The sequence below is a fragment of the Ixodes scapularis genome, unplaced genomic scaffold (assembly GCF_016920785.2).
Source record: "Ixodes scapularis isolate PalLabHiFi unplaced genomic scaffold, ASM1692078v2 PGA_scaffold2__306_contigs__length_199485367, whole genome shotgun sequence".
NCBI lineage: Eukaryota > Metazoa > Arthropoda > Arachnida > Ixodida > Ixodidae > Ixodes > Ixodes scapularis.
Window position 1 is genome coordinate 114572244 of NW_024609857.1, and position 15668 is coordinate 114587911.

Here is a 15668-nt window from a genome sequence, read left to right on the forward strand (position 1 = left end):
GTTAGTTAGCCAACATAAAATTTTAGGAGTACTTTTTTTTGAGTATATGATGTGGGATTGCCATGTTAACTATCTAACTGCCAAACTTTCCCGAGTTGTTGACATTATTGCCCGCTGTCATAATGTTTTACCAATCAGTATTAAGTTAAAACTTTACTACGCACTATTTGAGTCCAATTTAAGTTACTGTCATTTTGTATGGGCTACGACAACTAAGACAAACCTTCAAAATCTACTATTATTGCAAAAAAAGTTTTACGTTATATCGAGGGTGTCTCATATACAGACCATACAGAACCATTATTTTCTAGATATCAAATAGTTCCCGTAAATTGCGTATATGATTATCGTTTACTCTGTACCCTTTGTTTCTCATCGCCAACATTCATAGATTTTTTGTATTTGATTTCTGAACTTGAGAAACGTGAAAGTAATATAAACACACCCGGTGTAGACACTTGGCTCCTTCCTCAGTGCCGCACAAATTACAACCTCCAATCATTGCATTACAAAGTACCGTACGTGTTAAATAAATGTTTGACGAACAACATAAATATCTACACAATTGGCAAAAAAGATGCGTACTTACTGTTTCAACTATTCATAACTAATTTTGTTTTTCTGATACTTCAATGTTATGTGACCTTGATTTCTTTTTCCTATCATCCTAGTAAAGTGTTTTATATGTTTGTTGTCTGAGCTGCTGCCATGTATAAGGGTAACCCGGACCCAGTAAAGCTGCTTTTAGCAGCTTCTTGTCTGGAGACCCCTCCAGTACTTCTGGAAAAATTAAGTTTATTGTATTGTATTGTATAGGTCGCCCCATCATCGTACAGCTTCGCTGGTCATCCTTCTTCACCGGAGTGAAAAGGCTGAAAGCTTTTTTTTTATGTGTAGAACTGTGTGGCATAAAACTAGCTTGTCTGACGGTTCACTGTTTTTTGGCTAATGTATTTATACTCTTGTCATACCAGCTGCCATGGTGATGGGCTACTCCCCGATGGGAATATGCACATCTGAAAGAGACCTGGCCCCATGAGCATTACAGCTATATTGCTGCCACAGTACAACTAGATACAACAGCTAACGGCTTATTCAAGTGACCAAGTGGCGACAAGGGAATCTCGTGGCCACCTTCAGCAGGTAGATTTGTCAACAAGGTGGCAGATTTCACTCTTTCTTCAATCCCTATGGTGCTGTCATTGTCATTCAATGAAATGGAATCAGGAGAGAGGTACCGTAAAAGCTTTTAATCAATGTTTTTTCAGCACTCAATTTTGATGAACCTAAATATTGGGTACATCAAGCGTCGCACAAAAATTCTAAACAATATTTGATTTGTACAAAACCATGTTGCTAATTGCAAATTAGTTTTCTCAATTTAATGTGCGGGTTATTGCAGAACCGCCACACACTTTAACAGATATTAAACACAAGCATGATGTTGTACTGCTTTGTCATTTAATGGCATCACCTATCGCCGTTCCACACCTTCGTTTCGGGTGCTGCGTGTGTGTCGTCATGGGTAAAGGTTTTATGGCTATTTAGTTTCATTGTTTGTAGCTCATGAGGGAATTAAATGCATCTCATTTCCTTCCAGCGGGACCACTGTTAATCGTGTCAGAGAAAAATGAGATGTATGGCTCCTTCCTGGGTTAGGGCAGAGCTAAATCGCCACAAATGTAGACGTCACGGGTTCTGACCTGGCCTATGTACAGTCGCATAACTGGTATACTCCATTCACCCCTAAGCTGACGGTGCAGTGGAAGCTACGTGCTTGCTGAACCAGTTGTACGCTTATCATTTGCCATCTGATCACGCTCTTGCCCACATCCATGTACCGGGAGCAGGGTCCGGTGACGACAGGAAGGCGGTCGATAGATCGGGTGAATGTGTAGCTCCCACCACACTGTCAGCTTGGTGGTGTACAGAGCATAGGAAACAGCACATTACATTGCATTAGCACTAAATGACAAAGAGCAGGTTTATATGATTTGTAGGCTTATATGAGGCCTCTTACTGAGTGCCACATTGGAGACCTGTGGCCAAAATCAAAACATTTGGGATGAAACCAGCATTAATTAACTGGAATGATCCCCACCTAACAAATTGAAGCCAAAGTGTGGAGAGCAATGGTAATGTTGCAAACCCACTGCCAGCATATTCGGCTGTAGCTCACTGTTCTGTTTTGAGGTCAGTCTTGACATATATAAATGACATACTACACAGCACACCCTCAGAAATTCAGGTCGGGCTCGGGGGACGATTTTATTATTTACTCACTGATGAGCACCTTGGATATGCAAGCATCATTAAATATGTGTGCTAACCTCATGAAGCAATTGTGTGTAATATTTTCAAGGTGTCATAGTCTATCATATAGACTAACCATATTTTTATTTAGCAAAGTTTACTGCAAGGTAAATATCACATCAGCATTCACCAAGTTCCCTTCTCTTTCACATATATATTATATATTTTTTTCTAATTCATGCTTTGTTGTCCTTAAAGGCCGACGACCAGACTCGAGATTCTGCAAGGCAGAAGACCTTCCTCTCCACGCCTTCGGGCGAGGGAAGCGAAGGATGGAAAGGAGGGACCAAGAGGGGCGGGCGTGGGTGGAAAGGGTAGGAGGGAGAGGAGGAAGCGGGCGAAAAGTGGAAAGCGCGAACTGGTCGTCGGTCTTTAAAGGGATAGTGAACAGAAATTTTGAGCTCACAAAACAAGGCTGGATGGATAGGCGGGATGCTGCAAAACCCCAAAACAACACTCATGCAGTGATATCTCTAACGAATCGCTGTATTTTTGGAAAAGAGTGCACGAGTGAACAGGATTGACGAGACAAGTCACGTTTCAATTCCCATTCCCTCTCCTCTCGCTACGTCCCTTCGAGCTAGTGAACCGAAGCGAGGAGGAGAGAAGAGACGTCGCTTCCCCTCATTCTGAAATTCTGCCGGAGGACAATGACGTCAAAGACCTCGCTTCATCGCGCCCTTCTTTTCCAAAAGTGCGGACATCCGTTTGAGATATTGATGTACGAGTCATGTTTTAGAGTTCCTAGCGTCTTGTTCAACGCTCATGCATCCCTACTTTGCGAAATCCAAAATTCGGTTCGGTATCCCTTTAATGGGGCACTAAAGCGTGTTTTGAAAGTTTCGTTCTATGGTCATACTTGAATCTACGAGCACTAATCATCCTAAAAAACCCGAACCTACATTTATCCACGGCCAATTCGCATCTTAAGAAAGTGATCAAAGTTCCAGACACTTACCATCGTCGAAGAATGACAAATGGCGCTACCAAACCTTGCTGAATACGGTCGAACGATTGACGGCGCAGGTCAGCCACTCGCAAGCGATGGGTTCCCCCGTGGACGAGCACGACTGGTCGGCAGCTTGTCCATGGTGGACCCCATCGCTCGCGAGTAGCCGACACGCGCCGTCCGTTGTTTGACCGTATTCACCAAGGTTCGGTAGCGCCATTTGTCATTCTACGCTGACGCTAAGTGTCGAGAATTTTTAGCAATTTTTTTAGTATGAAAATCGGCCGCAGATGAATGTAATTTTTTTTTTTTTGAGGATGGTTAATGCTCGTAGATCGAGTTATAAGAATAAAACGAGGATCTCAAAAAGCACTTTAGTGCCCCTTTAAACAAGGCTGCGCTGCGGCAAAGCGGCACATGCAGAATTGCAATGCCTACTCCACGGGTGTAGCTTCTCGGCAGTGCACCAGTGTGTGGTGTGAGAAGCGCACTCAACGGAGATGATCAGACTGCCCGAACATACGACATAGAATGAGAGATATCACGAAAGATCCGAGTACGGAGTCATGTTCGGTGTGTGAATCGAATGAAATCACACGTTATTCAAAGCGATTACTGGAAGCTCTCAACTATTCGCACAATGTTACAGGAACAATCTGGCCGTACTGCGACGCGTGAACTATTAGTTTCGGTAGTTATAAAGTGAAATTAACTTTTGGTGTAATGTAGGCATAAATTCATCATATTTTGGTGAAATGTAGAAGGGTAAGCACTTTGGCGGACCATACACATCAATACTTTTCCCCTTGGAAGGCATTCTTGCTCATTCCGATCCAAATTCCCCATCTTCAACTTTCTTCCTAAGGTAGCATGCAGCAGGGCTTCAAGGGATAACTTGCTGGTTGGGAAGTAACTTTGTGGCTAACTTAAAGGAACCCCGAAAAGAAAAAAAAAGTTTTTTTTTCAAACAGTCTAATTGGGACACAAATTTAAAAAAAAAATGATGCAAAAAAAAAGTTTATTAGAGCAATATTGATTGCAAGAAATTTAATTTAAATAGTGCGCGAAGTTCATGACGTTACGGGTCATTCCGAAATTACCATCTCGGTCGTGAAGGCGAAGGCGATCGACCTCTCCTCCACGCACCTGAAATGCCGAGAAAGAAAGCAAGTGGTGAGGACTTGACTGCCGACTAAATTGCGTCTCGCGCCGTCAATATTGCTCTAAAAATGTTTTTTTCGCAAAAATTATTGTTTTTTGTTACGCGTGTCCCGACTAGATTGTTGAAAAAATAATTTTTCTTTTCAAGGGCCCTTTAATAGGGCAAGTCCCCCACTCCCACTCAATGGATTGGTCAAGACGCACCCAGAACAAGCATAGCGACCTACAATCTGTCTTGCATGCAGCATGTTTCATATCTCCACGTTTGAATTTCGTTTTTTGGACATAGGTTCAAGAGTGGCTTGGATTGACTGCTTGGTCTTTCTTTCCCCACCCCATCAGGCATGCAGTCTACAGTACTTCAAGCATCTGAAATGCTACACTGTCAGAGGGAACGTGCCAAATGATCGGCAGGATGAGGCTGCACCATAGAGTTCTACGGAAGCAAGCGTCTGCATGATCAAGTGTGGTTTCTTGGCAGATGATTGCCTGCAACACTGGTGCTTATCAACATATGTGGTGAATGGCTCGAAAAACATTTCTTGGATGCAAGACCTTGAACTGCACCTGGAACTGTGACGTAGCTTGTGCATGCTTATTTGATTACCTTCTGAAGACTGTGCCTAAAATAACTGCTGGAGAATGGCGGTTGGGATGAAGGCGTTACAAGATGCGTCATAGGAGCCGCCATGTACTGGTGAAGATTGTCTTGATCCCGGCGTGGCTCGTTCTAGAAGTTCAAGCAAAGAGACCAAGCAGAGGGGTGAAAATGTTGCTTTCGTCGCAACATACAAATTTGGGGTTCTTTGAATATCCCTCGACCGACATGCTAGTGAGCCGCAGCAGAACAGGCATCTGCGGTGCCGGCCTTCCACTACTGTCAGGTTTGAGACCAGGGGTTCATTCATAATTGTCAATCTGGGAAGGTGTTGCTAATTATGGTAAAGGCCTCCCGTAGGGTGTATACCCTATTGAAAATTTCGTCAAGATACGTAATTGGGACACTGAATGCCAGTCAGCAGCCTTGGTGGAACGTGATAGACCATCAGACGTCACCTGATGGTCCATCAGATGACGTCTGACTGCCACTGCCAAGGGAATTTCATCAACAAGGGCAGCATTTATACAAGAGTAAAGCTATACGCACCCATAAATATCGCCAAATGCCTCGATAAAACAAAATGTTCGAGAAAAAAAAAAGCAGGACCACCGTGCATTGAACCTGCGACCACATGCGTACAAATCAGACACCTTAACAGCTATGCTACGCCACCGTTATAGAAACTCGATTTGACTATTCGTTTTATACGAGATGCTTCGGCTGCAAATGCAGTTAAGCCGTCAGCATATTATGCAAAGCACTCGTACATCACTCGCCGTACTTCAGTTCTACTCACCTGCCATGTAGAGTACTTTCGCGTCGTAGAACGATCCTTTTGTTCGCGCGTCACCGGCCCAGTAGACCTGGTACACCTTGTCGTCTTCAACTACACCGCTAAAGTCCCTTACATCGTCGGAACTCACAACAGGTTGGGTCTTGTCGAGTAGAAATTCTACTAAAACATAAGACATTGTAGAGCCCGGGCAGTATCGACAGGTTGGAGCAAGCGGGCAAACAAAACGAGTCGAGAGCGATCGTTCATGAAAGCTCGGCGAAGCCTAGATGGGCCAATCGAAGTGCGAAGTGTCGTGTTCGGCGCTTCGGCGGGCTTCTGATCAAGGTTGTCGGTCGGTTGCGTGTCATATCTCTAACGTCAGCGGTTTTATGGGCTCACGTCCCGAAATCGTTTTCTCGTGCATAGATTACTTTTCGTATTCATAGATTTGACGAAAAAGTGGTATCCGAACGAACTTTACGTCCTTTGACCGTACGTCTGTCTGCACATCAAAGCTTTCTGACGTACAGTCAGAGACAATCGATGTACAGCCAGAATCACCACCAAGACATCCTGATGGCATTTCGCGGCGGCCGCATGCCACCAGGAAACCATCAGAAAGCCGACAAGCGGGGCCTGACTGGAGTTTGACTGTCGGTCAGAGTAACTTGTTGGCCAATCAGACATGCTTGACGTACAGTCATTCACAGTCAGCGGTCCACTAGAAAACATTGACTGCCAAACAGGGTTACATTGATGGATTTTTCCTTCGGGTAGCATAGATTTGTGTACTTTGAGTAGAAAATTCTTATAGCGTCTTCCCACTGGAGTGACAAACACAGATTTTTGTTTGGCAACACCACAAAGTTTTGTGTTGCTGATGCGGTTCCACTGCAATGACCAACACCTGTGACAAGCACCGACAAACCATCGACGACGGACGAGTTGTTGTCTGTCGTTGAACTTGAAGCGCAGCAAGCAGTCCCACCGAGGAACATCTCTCGGGGACAAACCTAATTTTCTCGCCCGCTTGTGCCTTTTGTTGCTGTCTTTCCAACCCTCCTTCTACCCTTCCTCCCATTCCTCCCGTGACTCAGTCCTTGGCGGCCACTGATCGTTCCTGCTCCCGCAGTTCCGATTCCTGAATTGCTCGTAGTGGTCGCGGGCGCGGCTTGCTTGCTAGTGGTAGTGTTGCGAAAGGGAGTTTGCTGTGGTTGGTTTTGCTCGCAAAAACTTGGTGCGCAAGGTGGTGTTTCAAGATGCCGAAGTCTATGTACCTGCATCAGGATGTATACACCCATGTGCGAGGACTGACCAAAGTAAGACCGCTCACCACAAAGTAGGACACGACGTTCCACCAGTTCTGCGGCAAGCCATTCCGGCAAAACGAGAGACTTGTCATCCGCTCTGCGATTGTCCCCCATAAAACGCCTGCCCTCGGTCATTCGGATATAAAGTTAAAAACATCCTCAAATCGACGTGAAATTCCGTGGCGCTCACCTGGAATGCTTCAAACGACCCAAAAAAGGAAAGATTCAGGAATTCTAGTTGGGAAAACGTTGGGTGTCGATTGTCACGACAGTTTTTGGAAAGTCGCCAACGGCAAATGAAGACAAGCGGAAGCTTTAAGCAAGAAATAAAGTAGTCGCCTCCACTTTCACCGTGTTTGTCGGCGCGTGTTACGCCCAAAAAGCAAAACACGAAAACCGCATCGCCATACTCTGTTTGTCTCTGTATTTTGAAGTGTTTTGTTGACAACTCCAGTCCCACTAGGAAACAAGTTTCCTTGTCCCCGTGTTCCTCATCGTGTCCGCCAGGTGGGACGGCGGACTTTGACAAACAGGCTGTCTGTTGGTGTCGTGTGTTGCTGTTGCTCTAGTGGGACGCGGCTATTAGGGACTCGGCCTGGGGTATGGTAGGGGTGTGTGCGTATAAGTCGCTGGTTGTAAGAACCAGCAGCATTGCATTCGTTGTGCTCAGTGTCCTGGATCTTGTCTGGATCTGCCTGTAATTTATGGGGCCTTTAGAACTTCAGCATTACACAGTAATGACGTCAGCAGCTGGAAATTGATGGGACCGAAATAAAGATGACAAAACTAGACTGTAGCTGGAGTTTATCACTAGCATGGAGAAGCTATCAATAGCATGGACTTCAGATTCACACAAGAATGTCCCGTGGGTAACAGGATTTGATGCACAAATAATTCTGAAGATGGCTGTAATGCTTTCGTTCTAATTCCCATGGACCTCCACAAGCTGAAAGGGCAGGTGACATCTCAGGTAACTGAGCAGGTCATATACCTATGTATCAAGTGCAGAGAAGGGAACAGTGAACAAAAAGACACCAGGACAAGGTCCCTATCTTTTGAAACCGAGTTCTGCATGGGTTTTTATATTGTACTTCATTCTCTGCCCCTTGGGGCTAAAAAGACGTATTGGAGCAGTCCTAGCTCACCTCCAGTGCTGATCAAAGTAACATGATGTGAAATCATGATAGGCGTAAGAAACGAACAGCTCGAAACCAATTCGCGTCCTTTTAATTTCACGGAACTTGGTATGCGCAAATCATGCGCAAAATAGCCTAAAACTGGTACAAATCAAAGCAGTCTCTGCAATAAAACGTCAAAATACGGCCGAAAAAGTAAACACTTTTTCGTAAAACTGCTGAAGAAAATCCGTTCATGGCAATTTTGTTCAGCGACAAGTGTTCATTCAGCTGCGAAGCATTGAAGTGTATATAAAGTCTGCATAGCGTTTCAGAGCAAGAAAAACAGCCAATTAATTGAGCAGTACGATTGACAGCATTGCGGGCGCTACGAGGGAGCGTAGGAAGGCGACAAGGCTTATTTTGACAAAAGCCACACGAAAACGTAGACACCAGCCACACACGCTGTGCAGGGCTCTCGTTCGCGCTTCTTGAAATACGGTTGAAAAGCACTGCCCATTAGCGCTGCAAGCACTCCACGTCTACGCGGTTTCAATTACGGAACAGAGCAGCGAGGCCTACTTCACTCGAGCTTGCGTAGAGAATCGCCAAGGTTGGGAGCAGCAGTTATACTGTGGACATCGGCATCCTCGAAACTTCTGCTGCCGACTTTTATGCGCGTGATATGCGGAATAACTCAATAGATATGCACTGGCAGATGAAACAACGCGTACTCCACACAACAACGCGTCTACTAAGTTACCACAGCATACTTCTCAAAGTATCCACCGGAGTGTAGCAGACGCTCCTACGTGGCGACCGGCGCCGCATGTGCGTCGCCGTCAATATTTTTTTTGCGGCGGTAATCTGGCCAATGAGAGCACGCCGCTCCGCGGCAGATCTGGAATGGCCAGGTTTTGGAAATACGCTGGCCGGCGATAAGGCGACACGGAGCGCTTCGATAGCGTAAAAGCACGCTGGGGTTGCGATTGCCGGATTAGTCCACTCTTGGATGCACGGGGGACGTCGACACACCGGAGCCGTTCCCAAAGCGCGCTTTCGAAACAACACAGCGTGACTGCGCACATGTGTTCTGTTTTTGCTCGCTCGGTGAGAACAGCGCTATCCTTTTTTTTATCAGTGCCTACCGTCATTTACCTTTTCTTGACGCTGAACTGGCAAGGCTGGCAGATGAGAGTAACGCTGTCTACGATGCCAAGAATATTAGAGCTGTTTGACCATATTAACCCAGATTCAAGCCAAAGTTACGGAAATATTTATTACAGGAGAATGTATTGTAAACGACTTTATTTACGAGTGCTCAATATTGCACAAATTTAGGAATATGCTGATCCCGGGAATATTTCACGGTAACAACCTTTTCGCGATTGGGAGTGATATGATATGTGTCACCATGGGGTGATTTATTCACGTGATAACAGATTTGCATAACTTTTCTTAAATCGTGAAATTCGCGAAATAAAGGCTTCGGGAAGATTAAGTTGTTTACACTCACATTAGAAGCACTTCGGTCACTGGGTAGAATATGCCAGAACATAAGGAAGCCACTGCTCGTGCATTTAGGAAAATAAAAGAAAGTTTGCAGCATCCGCGATCAAGAATGGAGAAGTAACCCTGAATACAGGCGTTGCTGCTGTAGGAGCAAAAAAACAATCTCGATAGAGACCCGCTGGATTAGTGGCGTGAAAACGCACCACCGACCCTCACGACGTGTCGAAGGCGCCCAGGCAAAGAGTTGTTTAGGTTGCCAGCAAGATCAGGAAGGGCCTGGAGTCTGCTCCATTCTTCTTGAACAACCTCCCAAAGAAGGTCCGGAAACGCCCCATGCAGCTGCCGCCGTGCGAGCCGCCTCTTCATGAGGCCCCAAATATTCTCAAGGACATTGAAGTCCGCTCCCTTGGGCGGCCACGGCAGCTCCTGGATGCGCAGCTCCTCCAGCAGTTCCCGCACCCGCCTTGGAGAAACAGAGCTTTGCTTTCAGCGACCCAGCAGTCAACATCGGTTTTATATAACATTTTGCATCATTTGCGGGAAGAAAAGAAGACCATCCTGAATCTTATGAACAAGTTTAATCAGAATATGAGTGCATTATACTGCCTAGGCTTTCATTATTTTTGTTTGTTTGTAAATACGCATTGAGAAGGTTTTGAACAGTGCACTACCAAGACAGTAAGCCTGTAAAACGTTACGTAATTATTTGGTTAAACGAAAGGCAAGAATCAAATTACGAAGCCGCGTGATATGTGCTGCGAATATATCGCCGATATGTTCGCGGCATTTTGATCAGTCTTATATCTTATTTTCTTACACTCCAGCGTGTATCTGCTGCTAATTAGCGCGGTTACGCTGTCGATGTTTTATACTATTACTATTTTTCACAATTCTAGTTGCAGCAGAACTTTTCAATTGGTTTTGGACAAACTATAGCCCTGTGCTCCGGTCTCGGGTAAAAAAAAAAAAAGATACCTGGATGTATGGATGGGGCGCTCCTGTCCTGCTGAAATACGAAGCACCCATCAGGGAACGGGCCCTCCAGAATGAAGGGGAGCAGAACATTCTGCAGTATATCGGCGTATGCGTCTGCCGTCAGGGTTCCCTCTATTCTTTGCAAAGGCCCGAGCCCTTGATGCGTGATGGCACCCCATACGCTCACAGAGCGGCGTCCACTGGTGGCGACTTGCTGCGCATACTGCGGTTCATATCTGAGAAAAAGAACAGGGTGTAAATCCAGGTATTTTCAGGCAGGAGTTTCAGTATTAATCCTGCAAAGCGTGAAAAACTGCGAGAGAGTAAAGATTTTAGGAGCCAGAGCAAAGGTTCAGCCAGACAGAAACCCCTTCCTTTTCCAGATAATTTTAATAAGAGAAGGAAATAGCTGAACAAGGAGACGCGATTCCTAAAATAGGACATTCGCCATAAAATCTATGCAGAGCGACCTAAACGTAGTTAGGACGTTTTATTATGGGGGTGAACGACTTGAACGAAAATTATATCTATCGTATCCTGCAATTTTTTTCAATCGGTTGCTGACACAGACTGCAAACCGAACTGGACCTGATGCATCGGTCCATAAAGAAGCGGCTGCCATCGACACGACTACCAACCTGTTGTCTTTCTGGAATCATAATTGGACTAATATTACTTAAGCGCCTAATTATTCTGAACTGTGATCAAGTTCAAACTTTTTTACAGCTTTCTATACTTTCTCTTATTGATTCTGTCGCGATTTGAAAGACTCGCGTTTTTATAAGGAAAATACTCCCTTCTTCCACGCACAAATTTGAAACAGCAAATAAAATAAATATCACTGCGAAGACTTTGTCTATTACAACGAAAAAAAGCGTCGTCTCACGCGTGACTTGTCACCCTCGAAAGCAAACCGCACGTAAAAAAAAATTGCTACAAACGATAACTATGTCTGTCTCGAAGTACCCCTGCGATTCAAGAGTGGGAACGTTCCGGCCACTCTCGTTCCCCGTGCTATAGTGAAATATAGAGCCGCGTGTGGCGGTTTCACCGCAGCCGCCACGAATTACTTGTGTCAATCTTTTTTTACGGCCGACTGTACTATACCCCCAGAGCATAGCTTTGTATGGAATCTGCTCAATGAAGCTATCGTTGAGAAAAGGTGTTGATCACCATATATATTTCTGGTGGAATGCATACTGGAATACTTGTTGCCGGTTACTATGAAAAGAAATTTCAGAAACTATGCATTTTTTATATAAAAATGTATGAAAGTTTTTTTTTTTGTTTTTTGTTTGACATTTTCCAAGTTTTGCAAATTACAATATTTCATAATAAAGGAACATGAAAACGCAAAATTTAAGTTCATAGTAACCACCGGCTCAATACAATTTCTGCATATACTCCGCAAATATTAAGTCTCTCGGTAGTTTCATACTGAAACGATAGTTTTATTAAGGTGGGATTGCTGCCAAAAGTGAAGCTGAGATAAATGCACTTGAAGTTTCAAGACGAGGTTTTAAAAATTTATTTTTGCGTCTTAACAGAAATTATTTCCAGCAGTGTAGATGATGTCTTCCTCAAACTTCCTTCTGATATACTAACATTGCTTTCAGATATTTTCACTTGTGGATGACGAGTGCTGCGCAGTGCAGTACATCTCATCAACATATAAAGAATATTTTTTTTACACTGTTTGTCAGTCACATTGACAAGACTTTGTGAGAGTGTTCCTTGTTATCCATACATGCCAAAACTCTGCAGTTCTGAATATGAATTTTTTGGGAAAAAGGTGCAATTCAAGGTAGTGTCCCCTCTCAAATTGTTCAATCCTCAAACGTTGCACGAAGTTTCGAGATGCAAGCTGTCTTTTCTGAAAAACAAGACATACACAAGACTGTAAGAGTTCCAATTTAAGAAAGAGAGAATAGATTAAATCGCAGTTGGCACTGGATATGCAAAGTAGTCCGCAGTGCAAGCTTGTCTGTAGGAGGCTGCAAGAGATCAGTCAAATTGTGCCCTGAAAAACCTCTACAAAGCAAAAATGAACCATGCAGTTCCGTTTTGCAGTTAACTCATAACTTGCTAAATGATGTATTGCAAAAAGGCTTAATACATGCCCAAAGTGCGGTTTTGGAGGCATTTATGTTAGATGTAACGGATATTGCTACAACACTTGTAGAAAAAGCGACATCAATTAAATCAGCGTTTCCTTCCTCTCAGAGACATGTTCAATCTGTAGCAACTCAGACTTTTGACTTACCATAAAAATCACAAGCACAGCTGACTCTGTACTGGACTTGTTCAAATCGTTCTATCCTTAAATGCTGTCTGATGTTTCGAGGTGCAAGCTGTCTTTTCTGAAAAACAAGACATACACAAGACTGTTCGAGTTCCGATTTAAGAAAGGGAGAATAGTTTAAATCGCAGTTGGCACTGGATATGCAAGGTAGTCCTGCAGTGCAAGCATGTCTGTAGGAGGCTGCCAGAGATCAGCCAACTTGTGCTCTGAAAAACCTCTACAAAACAAAAAAGAACCATGCAGTTCCAGTTCGAAGTTAACTCATAATCTGCTAAATAATGTATTGGAAAAAAAGGCTTAATACATGCTCAAAGTAGGGTTTTGGAGACATCTATGTTACATGTTACCGATATTGCTACAACACTTGTAGAAAAAGTGACATCAGCAAGATCAGTGTTACCTTCCTCTCAGAGGCATGTTCAATCTGTAGCAACTCAGACTTTTGACTTACCATAAAAAACCGAAGCACGGCTGACTCTGTACTGGAGTCGTTCAGATCAATCAATCATCGAATGTCTGACGTTTCGAAAAGCAAGCTGTTTTTTCTGAAAAACAAGACATACACAAGACTGTCAGGGTTCCAATTTAAGAAAGGGAAAATAGCTTAAATTAGGGTGACCACCTTCCTGCTAGCGAAATGCGGGACACGCGGGATAGGGGGGGGGGGGGGGGGATTTTTAACACACACAGGACGAACCGAGACTCCGTTAACAAATTTAATGTCCTGTGCGGTTTATAAACCTGCTAATTGTATTTCAGCATTTAAGCTCAAATAGTTTCCACTCCCAGTGGTATATTTCTAATGCCTAATGTGTTATAGATGTGTCAAAGTTGAAAACACAAAAATCGACTGTAGAAGAACTCAATGCACCGAATGGAATTAAGAAACAGTAAATCTTTTTCGACTTATTGTTTCCTGTCAACGATTACTTTTATCAACATGGTCCTACACAAATTTTTAACATTATGTTCTTTTTTGACCGTTGTGAGTTGCAGACTTTTTGCCTTGTGTAGCTGTCTTCACTAAAAAAAAATCAGCGGCAACCCTTTCCCATTGACAGAGCGATTTGAAAATAATTACAGTATCTTATATTGAAACTTTTGGTGAGCAAGTTTTCTTACAATATTTTGCCACCATGGGGAGAGGCCCAACAGAGCATGCGCGTCGGTTTTACCGCAAGGAGGACGGTCGCTTACCGCAATGTTTCGATAGAGCGTACCATTGCGATTCAGACGATACCAGCGACCCCCGCGCTTCCTCGTGCCCCGTTGTTCGGCAGCACCATGAGTTCCGGAGTGAAGTTTACGACGGTATGAAATGCTGGACATTTTGAAGATTTGGGAATTTCTTGCGGGACGCGGGACACGGGCCCTCAATGCGGGACAGTCCCGCGAGTCGCGGGACGGGTGGTCACCGTAGCTTAAATCACAGTTGGCACTGGATATGCAAAGTAGTCCTGCAGTGCAAGCATGTCTGTAGGAGGCTGCCAGAGATCAGCCAACTTGTGCCCTGAAAAACCTCTACAAAACAGAAAGAAACATGAAGTTCCACTTATTTCAAAGGTTAAATATTACTATTATATAATAATAAATTGAAATATCAAGCAAATATTTATTTTGTACGAGGGCAAGGCGCAAAGAAGTTGCGAGGGGCACTTCATAAAATGGCAGGATGCCTGCTGCCGTAATTAAACAGATCCAGACTCCTCATAACACAGCAGAATAGTATGCCATGTCGGCTACATCTGCCTTGATGCCGTAGCACTCGCATTGCGCGCGTGCATTGACCTCCACCGGTTTACAGCAGCGTATCACAGCGAAGCATCTTTAGCTCTGTGGGCTCAATTTTACACATCAACGATCTTTGGTTACAATTATGGGATGGCCCCTACTTTTAAATAAGCGAGCTGATATAAAATAAGTTTGTTTATGTGCGCGCACAGTTTCTTAACTTCTGTGTCGGGTTTTGCGAGTAGTTTTTGTTGCTTTTTCATACTTGTATATCCTGCAGCATTCTCAAATTTTGAAAATGTGTAACATTTTGGAATAGTCTTTGATTCATGTATAAACGAAATATGGCATTCGATTCGACGTTCGAAAGCTTTGAATATTCCCAAATCCCTTTCTTACACTTCTCGCAAGTGTGGCATCAACCCCATTTAAGTCTAACTCGTAGCGGCATGTTAGACGTGTAGAGACTCAAATTTTCACTTCCTGTTAAAAAAAAAACAGCGACGGAAGGGATATCTGCGGAAACTTCATTTGAGACCCTTCAGCAGTTTTAGTATCTTGGAATGAACTGTCTTCCGCTTCGCTGCCCCCGTTCTCTTCGACCCCCTGTCAGGGTTGATTTGGACAATTTGTCTAGGAGAAGATATGTCATCATCTAACATTAATGCCATTCCTGCTCCATGCGTGGTGCACGTTACCCCAGGCTAGTGCTTGTACTGCACTGGATAAATTTCTCATCTACAGCTGGGAGACTCGTCGCCCTTGAGGCAGACCAAGTTCTAGGCTGTATAAACATACACCCCCCCCCCTAACTTTTTATACTCAGCCTGGTGCAGGCGAAGACAATTTTATTCTACTCTCAAATCAGTTTACAATCGTGCTAAATATGCTAAGCTGGAAAGACTACTGAACAGACACACAGGC